The 16001-nt window shown below is 33.5% G+C and overlaps 1 long non-coding RNA gene across 1 annotated transcript; it reads right to left on the bottom strand.

Annotated features, from left to right (window-relative positions):
• Window positions 1–5665: 5665 nt before the first annotated feature.
• On the bottom strand, window positions 5666–12793 carry LOC126738534 (uncharacterized). Its single transcript, XR_007661371.1, has 2 exons — window positions 12355–12793; window positions 5666–5810 (listed from the first exon to the last, which is right to left on the bottom strand). It is a non-coding gene; the product is annotated as an uncharacterized LOC126738534 (long non-coding RNA).
• Between the last annotated feature and the right edge of the window lie 3208 nt (window positions 12794–16001).

The following is a 16001-nucleotide window of genomic DNA, read 5'->3' as shown; positions in this document are numbered from 1 at the left end:
CTCTCGCCCGACCATTGTATGCAAACTAACGGTGGCCGCAAAATTAAGCACCCGATTTATCGGACTTTCTAAATATGGAAATCTAGCAGATAATTGCGAGCGTGACGCTATCTATATCTAACTATACACATATAAGCCAATTTACCATTAGATCTATGTGAATTAGGGTGAACGCCATTTTGTAACATTGTTTTATTTTATGTTACAATATGGTGACTATAGTAGTTAAAAAATGAAGTATATTCATTATTCTGGCCTATATACTTTCACGTGTTAGAATCAAAAATAACCATGGGTGGAGCGGTAAATCATAAGCCTAATGTTCAATGCATGCAAGATATGGCAGAAAGGGGCCCGGTTCGAGGTAAGCCGATAAGCAAAATGCTGACCATTTTGCATATTCTATGGCTCGACTACAATAATCTTGCAGGAAAGTGGATAGTTTTCGCGAAGACATTCGTAAGAGATTATATTTTAACTATCACAAGTAATAAGTTCTTTTTTCTGAATAAAATATAGATAAAACTCTTTTTATTTTCTAGGAATCAAATGAAGCAAAAAATTCGCTATTGGAAGTACTCACTTGACACTACACAGTCATCATCTAAATAAAATTAGTGTCTGTATTAAGATCGGCATTTGGGAAATTAATGGCTGAATAATGCGAAAGCAAAGTAAGGTTCTTGGTATGCCCTAATAAGTATGCAAGTGTTTGGTAATAAATAATATTATTGTGGTGGAAAGGCAATGGCAGTAATTATCTCAGAACCCTTGGACATCACCAGTTGTATCGTAAAGAAAATGGATTACTAGATCTACTAGATTTTCCGTGGGCTATCTGCCTGGATACGCTATCAACTTCACAATAGATTTTAAGGCCGGATCTGAAGTACTTTGAGATAAAAATGTACTCTCAGATAAAAATGTAAGGTAAGGAAAAGATTGCATTCTAGACTGAAACAGGATTTTGGCAGTATTGTAGGACAACATTTTGGATTTAATAAGACTTTGATAAAAGTGAAAGAACAGTTTTACCAATAGAACATTCATGATGATTTTGAACGCTGGTGCTGACAGTGTGAGGAATGCTCATTAGTCAAAGACCCAAGAACCCGAACGAGAGAGAAAATGATGCAAAGTCTTGTTAGGGCACTTTTTGAACGAATTGCCATCAACATAGCATAATCTATTCTTACTACTGCCGATATGTGTCCCCACAGAGAGAGATACATTCAGCATAAGGAAAAATTTGAATCATAAGTATTCCGACACGTTTGCCAGTTGCTGCCAATCAATAAGATCCGTACAATCCTTCTAGACTCTCAATCTGATGGGATACCTATTTATAACAATTTCTACTGGCATATCATTCTTCTATTCACAATCTACTGGAAAAAGCCCAGCAAAAATTATTTTCGGAAATAAACTTTGTTCACTGTTGGAAATTATTTCTAGAACTCCAGATAAGGCTTAAACCCTTGAGGAGTATGTCAATCATCTTAAAGAGCATTTGCAAATAGTCAATGAATAAGCATGGCATAAAGGCAAATTCTATTGAGTGTATTTCTGCGGATCGAGCCTGGTTATATAAACAACGTAGGACTAATAGCAAGTCAGCAAAGCTTGCAAAAATCTATTTCATGTGGCCTTCAGAATCAATGACATGCTGTACCAGATCCAGCGAGGTTCGACAATAAAGATGAGAATTATAAATGGTCATACTCATACGGGTAGTGCCTTGACATCACTTAAGTGGCTTTATTTTTTATCTTCACTTTAATCTTAGAATGAATTAAAAAAAGGTAATCAACGCTAGCCAGGTAAAACACAATAAAAAGAGTGTGTTCTTAAGATAAAACTGAATTCCTGACATAAATGTGGTCCACACAAAAGTACGTTCCTGAGTCCATTACATTATTATAATTTAACTTGATCTATGATTCTATCTATGTTCATATTGTGCAATAGATGTCTTGCAATAGGACAAAAAGATCCACTTTGCCAAAAATTATACACCATCATAATAAATTTTCAAAAAAACCAGCAGGTGTATAAAGCCCATGCATCCCCCGAGGGTAGTACTTTATCGTATCGCTTTAATTTGTAAGGAGGTGAAAATAACAGCGTTTATCATATCGGGCCCCGCGGAATCGCCGGATCTAAGCCCCATCGAAATTTCAAATCTGATTATATGCATTTGAAAATTGGCACCCGGCGGTCTTAAGTCAACACCGCTCTGCTTCTTGGTTATTTATTGCTTTTTAATGGTAATATCTCTTTTTGGGAGTATTTAGGTGTAAAACTGTAAAATAATATACTGAAATAACGTTACATCTGTCCAAATAATTATGTTTTTATACTTATTACACCCAAGCAAAGAGTTATTTGCTTTACTATGTGTTTGATAGCGTTTGGTACTGATGTGCTTCTTAATTTATAATAACAGCAATAATTAATATTGGGTATATTATGCACTTGCAAAAGCTGGACAATATAATATAATTACTGTGAATTTAATAACAGTCTTCATGACATGCTGTGGCTTTTTTCCCTACAATATATTTATGTTCTTTTGGTTCATTAACAGATACCGACCACTCTGAAGTCTAGGAAGCATAATTAAATTACTAATTACAGAAGGATTGTAATTAAATCAGCTAGACCATCCATTTCTTAATATTCTTGTTATAGATCGGCTGATCTGGGGATGTATGGAATTTATTTCCAAAAAGAGGCATGAATTCTATAATCAGCAATATGACTGTATGTGAGTCAGCAATCTATACCGATATCCCTAAGATGTTTGATAGAGTTGACCACAAGCTGTTGATTGCCAAATAAAAATCTGTTGGACTCACTGCGAACCTTTTAGCATGGCTGGAAAGGTTTTTTATGCAAAGGGTTCAGGTTCAGTTCAAAAAATGTTGTCACCCTTGCTATCTAATGATGTAAGTTGTACATTCTCGTATTAGATAATCTCTTTGTAGATAACCTGAAACTTTTAAAAATAATAAAATCCAAAGAATTAGCCATTGCAGTCAGATCTTGATACCTTTGTAGAGTAGGCTCACACACATAGAACGATTGTGCATGTAAAATCTAGCTATAACATAGTTGGTGGTAGATGTGGTTGTAGATGTTAGTACTATAACATAGCAGCGCTGTATTGTGGCCAAAAAGATGAGCTTCAAGTTCGTACTGCAGTGGTTAAGGCTCTGAAGGAACTGGTGAAGGTGGGATGCAGGCTTCAGCTTGTCTGGTGGCTGGACACTCTGGTGGGATGCAGGCTAAGAGTAAGTGGACTTCTTCGCTAAATTGGGATTGAAACGGTCGGTATAACCAAATGTCTAGCTGTTGAACCAATGAAGATTCCGAGTTGAGGTTAAGGCTCTCTGCTATGAGGGTTGCAATGAGCCTCATTGGTTTTTCCGAGGCTATTGGCCTCTAGTCCCCCTCGGTGTAAATATGTAAAACAGCCCTTTCGACTGTCTACTGCCCTACAAATTAAATTATTAAAAATTAATGCAATAATTACTGTAATCTTATACAGAAAAAATCAAGCACTTGTATCTCCTGATCATGGTCACCAAAATGTAGAATAATGGAAAGGCGGATTCTCTAGCAAGATGTTGGGTGTAAATCTATATATAAAAAATTAACAAAAGAGTCTCAAGCCACTGGAATCTAATATTGAAGCCACATCACAATTGTTCTTCTTTATCAGCCTTCTTCATTTTGGAGAAAGAAAGCTGATTATATATTATTACTGGACGCTTATATATTATTATTACTATTTTCATTTTACAAAATGTTTCTTTAAATATACCAGATGAGCCAATGTGAAACCATCTTTTCAAGTTTACAGGTCAAGATACTCTTTTCCTTCCAATAAATCTCTTATATTGTAGCTATACAAAACTCCATGTTCTTATTCAATATTCTTACAGCCTATAAGTCTATCAAATCCTAATAGAATCTTCACGGAAAAAACGATTGATGTACCATACCATACCATCTTTATACCATATAAAAGGCTTGTAAATACATAGAAATTTGCTCTTAGGTCCAGGCTTCATACTCAATTACATAGCTGCTTCTTGATCGTCACAAAGGACAGAATAAGCAGACTTAGAATAAGCACACTAAACAGAATAAGCAGATTTTGCGATATAACTGCGACATGATAAAAATCAGCAGATAGCACTTCAGAATAGTGAAAGAATTACTAACACAACATGGGTATATACCATGAAAAATAGATTAAGATTAAGGTCCTAATTAAATCCAATGCAACAGTAGAAACTCCAAGAACCAACGCAACTAGGTGAAGTGTTCTGAAGTGTTCAAGAGTAGCAAAATCTTATACTATGTTGCATATCAAATTAATCGATCAGTTTAGCAGATGCTTATTCCAATTGCTACACTGTAGCTGAGTTTTCTGGTCTAAAAAAATCGCTCTAAAATATTGCATGAAGAATTGAGGCGGATCTTAATACTTCTATCTACTCTCTTTTTTACAGTAGCTGGGCTTTGAAAAATAGAGAAAGATCAAGAAATGAAGTATGATACACTACCAAATAAAATTAAACCTATACACTTCTTTAACATAACAAATCCGGACTTGGAAAAACTGGAAAATGAATTCCAGTAAAAATAAAAGCAAAATAATTGGTCTGGTGTTAGTATACTGATGATTAATGACTAAACAAAGGTCAGCCAAGCTGGCGACAAAAATAACCATAAGCTTAGAAAAATATGCCACAACATTCCAGGCCGTGCATACTTTCTTGGTAATACCCGTATATAGAAACTGTAAATCTGTAAAACAAACTGACTATAACCATTAGTAGTAGTGCAGACTTTTTCAAGCAACAGGTAAAAACTAAGTTAAAAGAACATCTCTTACTTGGTAGCTCCAGACACTAGAACAGAGAAGGATTTGTAAAAAGTAAAAACCTACAGTCTGAACTAATTGCCTCCTTTCTGAGCTACAGCAAGAGCATTGTAAAGTCTTCTTACGGAAGCAAGCACCTGACTATAGTAAAAATCTGAGAGAATAGTCTCTGGAGGGTATGTCCTTTGAGCACGAATGGTGCAACTGCAAAACTTGATGTAGGAAAGAGCTTTGAAAGGCTATATAGGGTTAGGATAAGCCAGAGCCAAGTATATATATATAAAGTAGCGCGTGTCATACCTCTGGAGAATTAAAAACATGCGATTAGACAAATATTTCTTAATATTGTTTGGGGAGCTATAGTAAACTCTTCTTAGGTTACTGCAGCAACGGGTCCTATTAACTCCAATTATATTTAAACGTGTTTTGGTTCGAGTCATACGATTCTTGACTTCAATACTAATTAACATTTTATAAAAACTATTAAGATATGTTCTTTAGAAAAAAATACCTACATTTTCATCGTACTTTAAACATATTTAAAATAATTCATTTACATACAAAAGAAAACAAAATGGCCGCTGACGCTAAAATGGCAACTCTCTAATTCCCTTTATGACCATACAATACTAAAAAGAAAGGATAATTATTCACTTATTATTATTCATAGAGATTTTTTTGATACTGTGTTGTGTGTACCGACATTTATTACTACACTCAACTATGGTGAACACACTGGTATATTAAAGTCGGTGGAATAAAATACTAAAAGCTTTTAAATTTAATATATATTTCTTTTATTCACTATTTTTCCACAAAACACAAATAATTAAATTCGTAAAATAGATTTGGTGACAGTCTTCTTGTTGTACCTCTGTTATTGGTATTTTGCTTTAATTTGAAGCAGTCCAGTATCCTGAAATAATGACATGGATAACTTTCATGACCTCATCAAAAAGCAAAGCTAGACACTTTGTCAATACTGTCATAAAATTGAAGACCAACAAAAGATAGAGTAACGGGAAAAGTGAATTTTTCCTTTTAATAGTGCTACTTCTACACTAAGTGGTAGCACCACAGCTAAGGCACTTTGGGTGACGTTGACCAATTCAGTGTCTGGAATATATTTATCAGTTACTTAATGGTTCTCTATATTTTTCTGTTCAGTGTAAAGATGGCGAATGATTTAAAAAATAAGAAAAAAACTTGTTGGAAAATTGGCTGTTTAAATGATTTCCCTATTCAACTAGTCAGAGTGAAATTATTTATGGAAGTTTAGGAAGTATATCTGTATAGCAGACTTTTGATAAGTTTTATTCATCAGTTATTACCGCTAAAAATCCAATAATATTTTATATAGTTATAACTCATACCTACTAGGACACAAACATTTAATTAATCCTTTATATTAGGGGAGACGATCAAAGATCAGTGATGCCTCTACCAAGTTCACAAAAAAATACAGAAGGGACCAACCTCGCAGATAACATACATAGTTCTTTTTACAATCTGGCCTTTCTGAGAATCTATGCAGTCTTTATGATAAACAAGATTTGTTGAGTATAAAAAGTAGGTATGCTCTCAGTATTTTCACAAAGAATAAATTCGTGTACCAAGATAATTATTAGATTTTATCGAACATTTTATGTACGTGTAATCTACCACACTCAATATACTAATATTCGCTCCTTTCCATGAAAAATTACAATATGCAAATGTGAAATGCAGGAGGAAAATAGATTTATTAGTGGCAGTCGGCGTCTGCGTGTTCAGTGGTCAGCCACTGGCCGACGCTTGAAATTATTCCGTTTCCTTCCGACCGAATCGAATCTGCATATTTTTGTATATTTCTACGTATGCGATGCGATTGTCTACCTCGAATAATCACTGCATAACGAACTTTAATTAGGTTTATACACGAATTGGAACAGGAGAAACTAATTGTGGTTTTATAAAAAAAAAAGAAAATCGCTTTTTATATAAACAAGAAAAAATCAATAGAATTAATAGAAATTTAATAGAAACTGTCAATGGCTTTTAAATTCCCAAAAATTTCCTCTAGTTACTAACTTGCTTGTACTTCCTAGATATATCCCAAGTCTGTACGATGGGATTCAAATTTGATCAAACTTCTCGCTGGCTAAAATAGTCATGAGTGTCTGTCTTGAAAAAACTTTTATGAATATGTAAGACATTCCCTATCAAAAGATAGAGGAAGTCTAGAAATATTATCCTGATCTGCAAGCAGGGTAAATCAGCAATAGACACGAAAAGTTGCAGGTTCGTCAGTCTTCTATCAGCCATGGGAAAAGTCGTAAAGAGACTATTCCTAAAGGGACTAGCAGCCGCCACAAAAGGACTTCAGATTCGAGACTAGACTCCATTTTAACTTTTTATTCGGAAGAAATTATAGTCGCAACATACGTGCAGTCTTCGTCTATGTCTCTAACGCATTTGACAAGATGTACCATCATAAACTTACTCACAAACCGACAGGGCTTTCTGTGTCACTACCGATAACACCTTTTCATATCACGCCAGTCCTAGGAGTTTGACAAGGTCACCACTTTTAACACTGCTGTCTAACATCTACATGTCCAAATTACCAACAAGTTACACACCAGTTTGCACACGATACAGCATAACAACATCGAAAAACTGGAATCGAGGTCCTCCTATAGAATAAAAGCAAACATAGACTGATATGCTTAATGCATCAATCAAAGCTGCTTTAAAGAAATAGTTAAAACTGAGTTAAAAACTGTGGAAAAAGTGGCTCCAGAGGTCAGAACAAAGGTATGCTAAAACTTGACAGGAAAGTTGTAAGGATAATAGTAGGTCTTTTTATAGGACACTGTGGACTAAGTTACAATAATGAAATTATCAGAAGACTGTCTCTGCTAAGAAGAAGAAAGACATTTATAGGTATATGGTGCAACTCCTACAAGTCTGGAGTCTAATTGACAGATGCGTAAACAGTCAATATAAAATGAATCATATCAAAACATGCTTTATTATCATAAAATATAGAGTATTTATAGAGAAAGCTTCCTACTGGATAAAACATTCAGCACTTAAAGAGTAACTAAATTATTAAGATTAAAAACTCCCTAAAACTAAAAAATAATAATAAGTAGTAAATAGGAATAAATTGCAAAAAAAAGAAGATATTAAAGCTAGCAAAATGCAATATTTTCGATAAAAAAGATAGATAATTTTAATTTCGAGATCAAAAGAAAATAAAAATATTCACTAAGTAATTTTCACGTTTCAGTAGTAATGCAACAAATCTTTTAAAGGAAATTAGAGCTTTATATTAATTTGAAGATGGTTAAAATCTTTATTTAAATATCCTTATATAATATTTTATCGCTGCTAAGATGCAATTTGGAATTTTTATAAATTGGGTTTGTTGTTTGCAATATAAGCAATCAGCACTACGTCAGTATTTATAAATACCCTAAATAAATAAAGGCTTACAGGTCTCTCTAAATTATTTACATAAAACACTCTTAATTGCTGTTTACTATAATACCTTGCTTGTAAAAAAGTTTTTGATCATGTTATCAATTGATCATTCGTCAATTCAGAGTATCATGCAACTCGGATTCTGCCAAGATGAGATCTTAGGAAAAAACTTCAAGTCTTCATATTTTCTGTTGCATCTAATTAGCATCATTTTGTTGTTCAACGCTGTCGCTTGGTTGGTTTTATCGTTAAATTAGTTCTTCGAATCGCTCAGGCTAATACTGATTTTAAGAATAGAAGATCCAACCTCAAATCAGCAATTTCAAATTCCAAAAATACACCACTACATAAATATTTGTCTAAAATAATGGCAAGATAGATAGAACTTTCTACCACTAGATAATAGTTCTTGAAGTAAGAACATATATTCAACAGTAATCTTGAATTGCCTCTTCAAGGAAGTTCTTATTATATAAAGAACATACTCATTTAATTAGTATTTTTCAATCTCAGAGAACTTCTTGAGTTATAGTTACTCTAAAACTGTTAAAGCCATATATTTAAATAATTCAATTTACAAATTAAAAGAAATCTGCATTTGTCCTTATATGACTGTGAAAAAATTCCGTAAACGACACCACATATAGCACCAAAATAGGTTTTAAATAGAATATAATTACGAACCATAATTTAATTATTATTGCTGTTAATGGGCTACTTGAATTAAATAATTGCCTTCCCATTACCCTGCTTCCATTGGACTCATTTACTCCAATCACTAATCGAAATTTCTCTAATGACATATACAGTTGTGGAAAAGTCAGTCACGATACCTATCTAATACGCACATAGTATTTTTTTTCGATTTTTAATTATCGTTAGTGCACGCGATCCCACATATATCTGACCATTTAGAGCACTTAATGACATCTCCAATATGCATATTGGTTCGGACGTAATGACTCCGATAATAACGTTTAATATATGCAACAGTAGGTAATTTCTAGTTGCACGTATGTACTAAGGTGCATAATGGTGTCAATTTTCATGTAATTTTCGTGTAATTACGCGGATGGTATCGCCCCGCCTGCGTGTGATATGCCTTGATGATTATTAGGGAAATTATTTTTTCAATTATTATTATATTGTCGTTGTCGAAGGTTATTTTATAAACGCTGAAGAAAGGTTCTAAGTATCTTAGTTGGCATTAATAATCGCCCTGTTGCATTATTGCCTAATTGTATCCTTTCCGTTGGTTACAAAAAGTCTTCTACCTTTCCTGTTAAATATAAAACTTTATCAATTTGAATTCCCTAGTAAAATGCACCATCGATGCTATATTTTTTCCTTTTTAATAAGGTAAATCTTTTTCCGCGATTTCTCTAAAGCCTTCGACTGTGTAAATTATTATATCTTAATTAATAAATTGCGCACAAACCCTGTGGGTTTAGAGGAACTCTCTCGAATGATTAAGATCTATCATTGCTAGACGTTTCATTTGAAACTGACCTCAATCGGTAGTAAAAGATGTACAGGGTCTACTCTCTGGATGTAATTCACATTGGTAATATGCCTGTGCCAAATCTAAATGAGAAAAATAGACTGCACCTGATAAGGAATCCAAAATTTCCGTTATATTTGGCAGTGGAAATTTTTCGTCCTTAATTTGTTTATTTAGAAGTCGGTAGTCTATGACAACCCTAAACTTTTTATTTCCGTTTTTATTTTGCTTTTTTGGAACTAAAAGAAGTGGTGAGTTCCACTCGAAACAAGCTTCTTTGATAATTCCATCTCGTAACATCTTATCAACGTGAAGTTTTATTTCTTGTTTTTGAGCGTGAGGAAGCCGATATGGCTTTACAAAAACTGGAGTAGCGTCCTCTTTTAAATGTATTTTTTGTTGGTAGAGGTTTGTAACAGATAAAGGTTCATTTTCAAGATGATATACGTCTACATACTTAGCACAAATCTTATCTATTGATAATTTTTCCTGTAAATTTAATGATTTAATGAAGTTTAAAATTTTTTCAACCCTTTCAACCGAAATAGATTGAGTTTTAAATTTAATTGTATCGTAACTCCCTAAACTCTGAACTGTGGGGTGAAAAATTTTTAATTTTATTTTTTTTTTCATTAACATTTAAAAACCTTACTGGAATTTTATTATCTTCTGGTTTTACAATAGCACTTGCTACAATTACTCTATCGCATACTTCTTCATTTAAAATTAAACATTCAATTTTCATACTTGTAAAATAATATTTTATTATTTCACATCTTGGTGGAATAATTGTATAGCAATGGTTATTTTTAGATTGCAATGGTAAAGTATGTTGTTTTCCATTGTGCCAAAATGAAATGATAAAATCTTCATAATTAATAATAGCATTAAATTTTGTAAACAAATCTGATCTTAGCACACCATGTATAGTGTCATCAAAAGCTTCTATTATAGTGAACTCGTGACTTATATTTTCATTATTCACATTTAATAAAATTTCTGCTGATCTTTGAGAAAATGTAAACCCAGAGATTCTTTTTATTCGCATTTTATTTGAACTCTTTAAAATATCTTTTTGCAAGATATCTAGAAAATAAGCAACTTACACTCGCACCCGTATCACACATAAGTAACATTTCATTCATACCATATTTTACACTAATATAATTTAAGCCATTCATACTATTTACATTATTTTTTTTAAAAAACTTCTTTTCTTCATTTTCCTTGAACCCATTACTTAAGTTCGTACTATCACTATTAGTACTATTACTACTACCGGCGGAATCTGGTGCATTTTCAGCAATATATACTCCATTACCTGACGGTGCACGGTGACGTCTATAATAAGAATTTCGCAAGGGTCGGCGATTTGCAAAAGATCCTCGACCTCGAGTGTCATTATTATTGGTATTATTATATGTAAAGTTGTTATTGCTTCTAAAATTGTTGTTATTGTATCTATTAAACTTTGCGCGATTATTAGGTCTACCTCTATAGAAATTTTGATAACCGCTCCCTCGAGAGGTTCAATGATTTGGAGAACGCCTATGATTCTGCCCCCTTAAATGAAAAAGATTCCGGACACGTCTGCCGACGATTTGATTATATCTTCGTTTAACGCACCTATCTATTGCATCTTTTAAAGTTGCATAATTTCTGGCCTTAACTATGGTTCTTAAATAGCGATTTCTTAAGCCGTTTGTAAAAGAGTGAATAGCGGTTTTTTCATTAACTTGCTTTAGAATGAGTACAGAATTTTTATCAACTGCCTGAGATAAAGTAAGATCTAGCATAAGCTGTTCAATTGTTTTGCCATATTCCTGTATAGTCTTATTTTCTTGCTTTGCATGAACTAATAAAGTTGTTAGAGCAGTAGCCGACTGCTTAGTAAGTAAATGAATATTAATGTCCCTAACTAACTCGCTTACCGTTGCGTATTGTGATTTTAATCTTAGTTTGGCATTTTGAGATAGTTTAACTTTTAAAACATATTTAATTAACTATACCATCGATGAGCTGTTTGGTGGTAGCGTCAGTATCATCCATGTTCGGTAATAATGAACAAGCTGTTCTTAAATCAAATTTTTCAGCCATGTTTAAAGGTTCTTGTACAAATGTTTCTTCAGTGTCAAATTTACTATCTATCGATAACTTATTTTTATCAATTTCCTTTAATCTAGTTAATAGAGACTCCCTACACAAACTAAAATTAGATTTAATATCTGTAACTATTCTTTTAACATCTACTACTACTTGATTATCATGAACGCTCTTATTAAAGTTATGTTTTATTTCCTCATACTTATTTTCTAAACCCTTAAGCTCCTCTTGTAACTTTTTATTCCTATTCACTGATTCTCCACGAACCTGAGGTTCTTTTCTTAAATTACGTTTAAATTGTGTAATTCTATCTAAAAGCTACATACTAATTAAAATTATAATAATTAAAAGAGGAAAAAAATTCTACTAGTAATAAAAATTAGCTTACTAAATGTTTTATGCTGTTCATCTTCCTGCTCTTGAAGTTCCAACTTATCCCATGGGGGTTGTTAATATTGACAGGTTGGTATCCCTCGTTGCGCCCTAGCCGCATTGCGCAACTGCTAGGAACATTCCCTTGGTGCTGGCTCCAGTGTGGAACAACCAGTTTTACCTTCTTACGCGATCTGCTGGCTTCTTGCAATCTCTCTTGCTATTTGACTTTTTAGTGCTCTTCTTGACCTTCTAAGACAGTACCAGCCAATGGCTAATACTAATGCTGCTACCGCCACAACTTCCACAACTTCAATTAAGGAAAGCCCAGTACTTGTACTTCCATTAGCCGTTGTACCTCCACCATTTTCTGACTGTCCGATTATTATTTCCTCCTTTTCTTTCGACTGGCCTTTTCCCATTGTTGTTTGATCACTTGTCCATTTTTCACATTATTCTTTACATTTTTCTTTTTGACAAATTTTTATAAAATTTTGCGCGACACGTAGGGACTGGCAGGGTCGCCATGTAATGTTGGGTTATTCCCATCAGGACAGGTTCGGGGGTAGCACTACGTGCCCTTATTAATTAGACACAACTTGTTCTGTTCATAGCTCGGAATATATTCAATTAAAGTTCATCATAAAATACAGTCGCCGAAATAGTCATGGTCATCAGTAATTTAAGTACATTGAACCGATAAGTAATGCATACACGTATAGATCTACTTATTTCCTAATATGTTATTATTGCAATTTTGGAGTATTATAATTTGGTATGGCTTGAAGGTGTCAATGGCCTCTTATATTATAACAATGAATTTGTCGCAATTGCTTAGCTTAATTATTAAACACAAGAGTCCATTACAGTTCGTTATTCATTGAGACTAAGTAGTAGGACTGCCTGTCAAGAATTCTTTGGAAAATAAAAAATATAACTTCGTTCTTTATTCAGATTTAAATCTAATTATCAAATCCACATATTCGTATTTTGCCTAAAAAAGCAACAGAGCTCATTCTTTTTCTACAATAATTGCCTGTCTTGTACATTGGAGTGTGAGTGTCAAGTAGATTCTGTTGACACATACTTTTTAAACAGACATTTGACAAGCTTAATTATGACATTCTCATTCTTAAATTTAAAAGGACCATTGCTTGGCTAAATAAAGAGTTAAATGAGCGGTAGGTTATTTAGCTCTTTATTTTAAGGTAAAAATTACATTTGAAGTATCACAGGGCTTCTATTTGGGATACTAACTATTTCATATTTTTAATAAAGATTGTTTTTTTAATAATGCGTTTTTGCAGGCGACTTAAAATCTTATAACATTTTAAGGTCTATTCAAGATTGTTTCAGTTTGTAGACTGGTTTCCTGGTCTCATCGTACTCTCTGTAAATGCTGTTATATGTTATTTAACTGATCAACAGAGTAAATATAATTTGAGATTCAACGCTTTTGTTAGAGTGCTCGATGATGTTTAAGCATTGAGGTAGACTTTTCTTTAAAAACAAACTTCTTCTTTATCACTGCATAAATCAGCTATCTTTGTCATTCCGAAATCAGCGCGGTGACGCAGCAGGTACACCGCACGAGTATATAATGGTGGTGGTCTGCCGAGTATATAAGGAGCCCGCTTTGCCAGCAGGACACTTCAACTAGGAATATTGGTTATAGTATCGGAATATTAACTTTTAAATTATACCTAATAAATAAATATATTGTAAATAAATACTTTAGTAGTAATAGTCTTAAGTCATCGTGTTCAGTATTCACGTGTAAAATAAATCAGTTGACTATTTTTATGCATCGAGTGTTTTAATTCACACCTTAACAAGATAGCGGTTAAGAACGCTACAATATTTATTGGAAACGCTAGCTTTCGAGTATTAAAAAAACAAAATTATGTTCATCTGTTGACGAAAAAGCAAGACATCATGGAGGATTTATGGACAATATATATTACTTTCTTAGTACCCTTACTCAGGGGTACTAACAAACAGACATTTATCATCAGACGTCTGCAACCAAACATGTTACAAGAGTTCAAATTATTGCACAGTCCGACTATAGAACATCTACCAACTAATTTGAGAAGCAGCCAAGAATCCAAGTCTCATAGCGAACTATCAGTAAGTCAAACTCCAAATGGCAGGACTCATCCAATGAATTCACTAATTACAAGTATCATTAGAAGTTGAAGACAGCTCTCCAGCTTCCTAAGATTATCAAAAATAGTTTATTTTAGTCAGCACATTACCGCAATATGATTGTGTCCTCTACAAAGTTAAAGCTTCCTGCAATATGAAGAGTAATAAATATTATTTTTAAGAATAAGAAATAAATGTAGATTTAAAACGAGGCAGTATTTTGTAATAACTCCGACTTCGCCTAGAAAAATATGACTCAAATCGTAAAAGAACCTCGCCAATAATATCAATAAGGATCATAGAGTTAAAGTGAGAGAGGCAGGAGAACTGCAATTTATTATGTATGGATGAAATAGAGCTATTTGGAGAGAACCAGAATCAGCTCTACTCGCTAATACATAAGAAGCTTGCCGCCAAAACAGACATATAAATATTTAGGTACACCACAAAACCAACTAACCAGCAGAGTTTATAGCTAAATATTAAACCGTTACCAAAGTACTCAACATAAAATTATTTATAAAAAATTAGGTCGACGTAGTAACTCTTAGGCTATATCAGTACTAAACTATACTCTTGAAGTAGTCAGAGGACGATTTAAATGAACTGGATAAACTAACGCGTCATCTATTGATAAATATCTAATGTCTTCACCACAACAGTGGAAAGCAAGGTAAGCATCACTTGACTCTGAAAATAGAAGACAGTGGAATGAAGTTAGTTCTAAAACTAGACAAGGGAACACTAGATCTTTGAATCTGCAACAGCCACAAATAGAGCTCAAGATTACCACCAGAAACAAAGAAAAGAACGTTATGGCGAGAACAACCCTTACATGATAAATTTTCTACACACCTAGAGTAAGAAAATACCAACCAAGTAGATTCTTTGGTATGACTCAGACGTCCACGATTAGTTTTAGAAGATGCGGTATAGTCGGCGAATCTATTAAACAGATTAGTGCAGGGTATCGCAGCCTTACACAGGATAGCGCTTAATTAGGCCGGTGCAATCAAGTAGCAAAGATTCACCGACAGGTGGCACTTAAACTCGGATTATTAAATAATTGTCGACGATATTACGAATGTCTAGCTGCACCAATATTAGAATGAGATCTAGCCGTTCTTTAAATCTAAAATAATAATTGACATTGACTCGTAATGGAAAAATAGAGTCAAACAATGAAGACCTAAAAGAAGAACTGGAAAACATGTGGCACCTAACAAAAGTCACTACAGAACCATGAGTTACCACGGCTAGAGAAGTATGAATCTGAATGAAAGAATGTATTGAACTTTTGAAGAAAAACCTTCAGGAAATTGAACTTGGACATTGAAGATCGTAGGATGTGCACAGCAGGCTATTGCTTCAGCAGCCTTGCGAAATATGGAAAAAGATGATATAGACTTGACTTTTTAGCCCCATCTTTAAATGGTCGTATCTTACATAGGAGCTGGTTTCAGTTTTTTTTTAATCTTGTCTTAAAAAAACGCGTATGTTACGCCCCTAAAGTAA

This window comes from Anthonomus grandis, chromosome 7 (genome assembly GCF_022605725.1).
Source record: "Anthonomus grandis grandis chromosome 7, icAntGran1.3, whole genome shotgun sequence".
Taxonomy (NCBI): domain Eukaryota; kingdom Metazoa; phylum Arthropoda; class Insecta; order Coleoptera; family Curculionidae; genus Anthonomus; species Anthonomus grandis.
The sequence above is the reverse complement of the archived record's forward strand: the minus strand, read 5'-3'. Positions and strand labels throughout refer to the sequence as shown.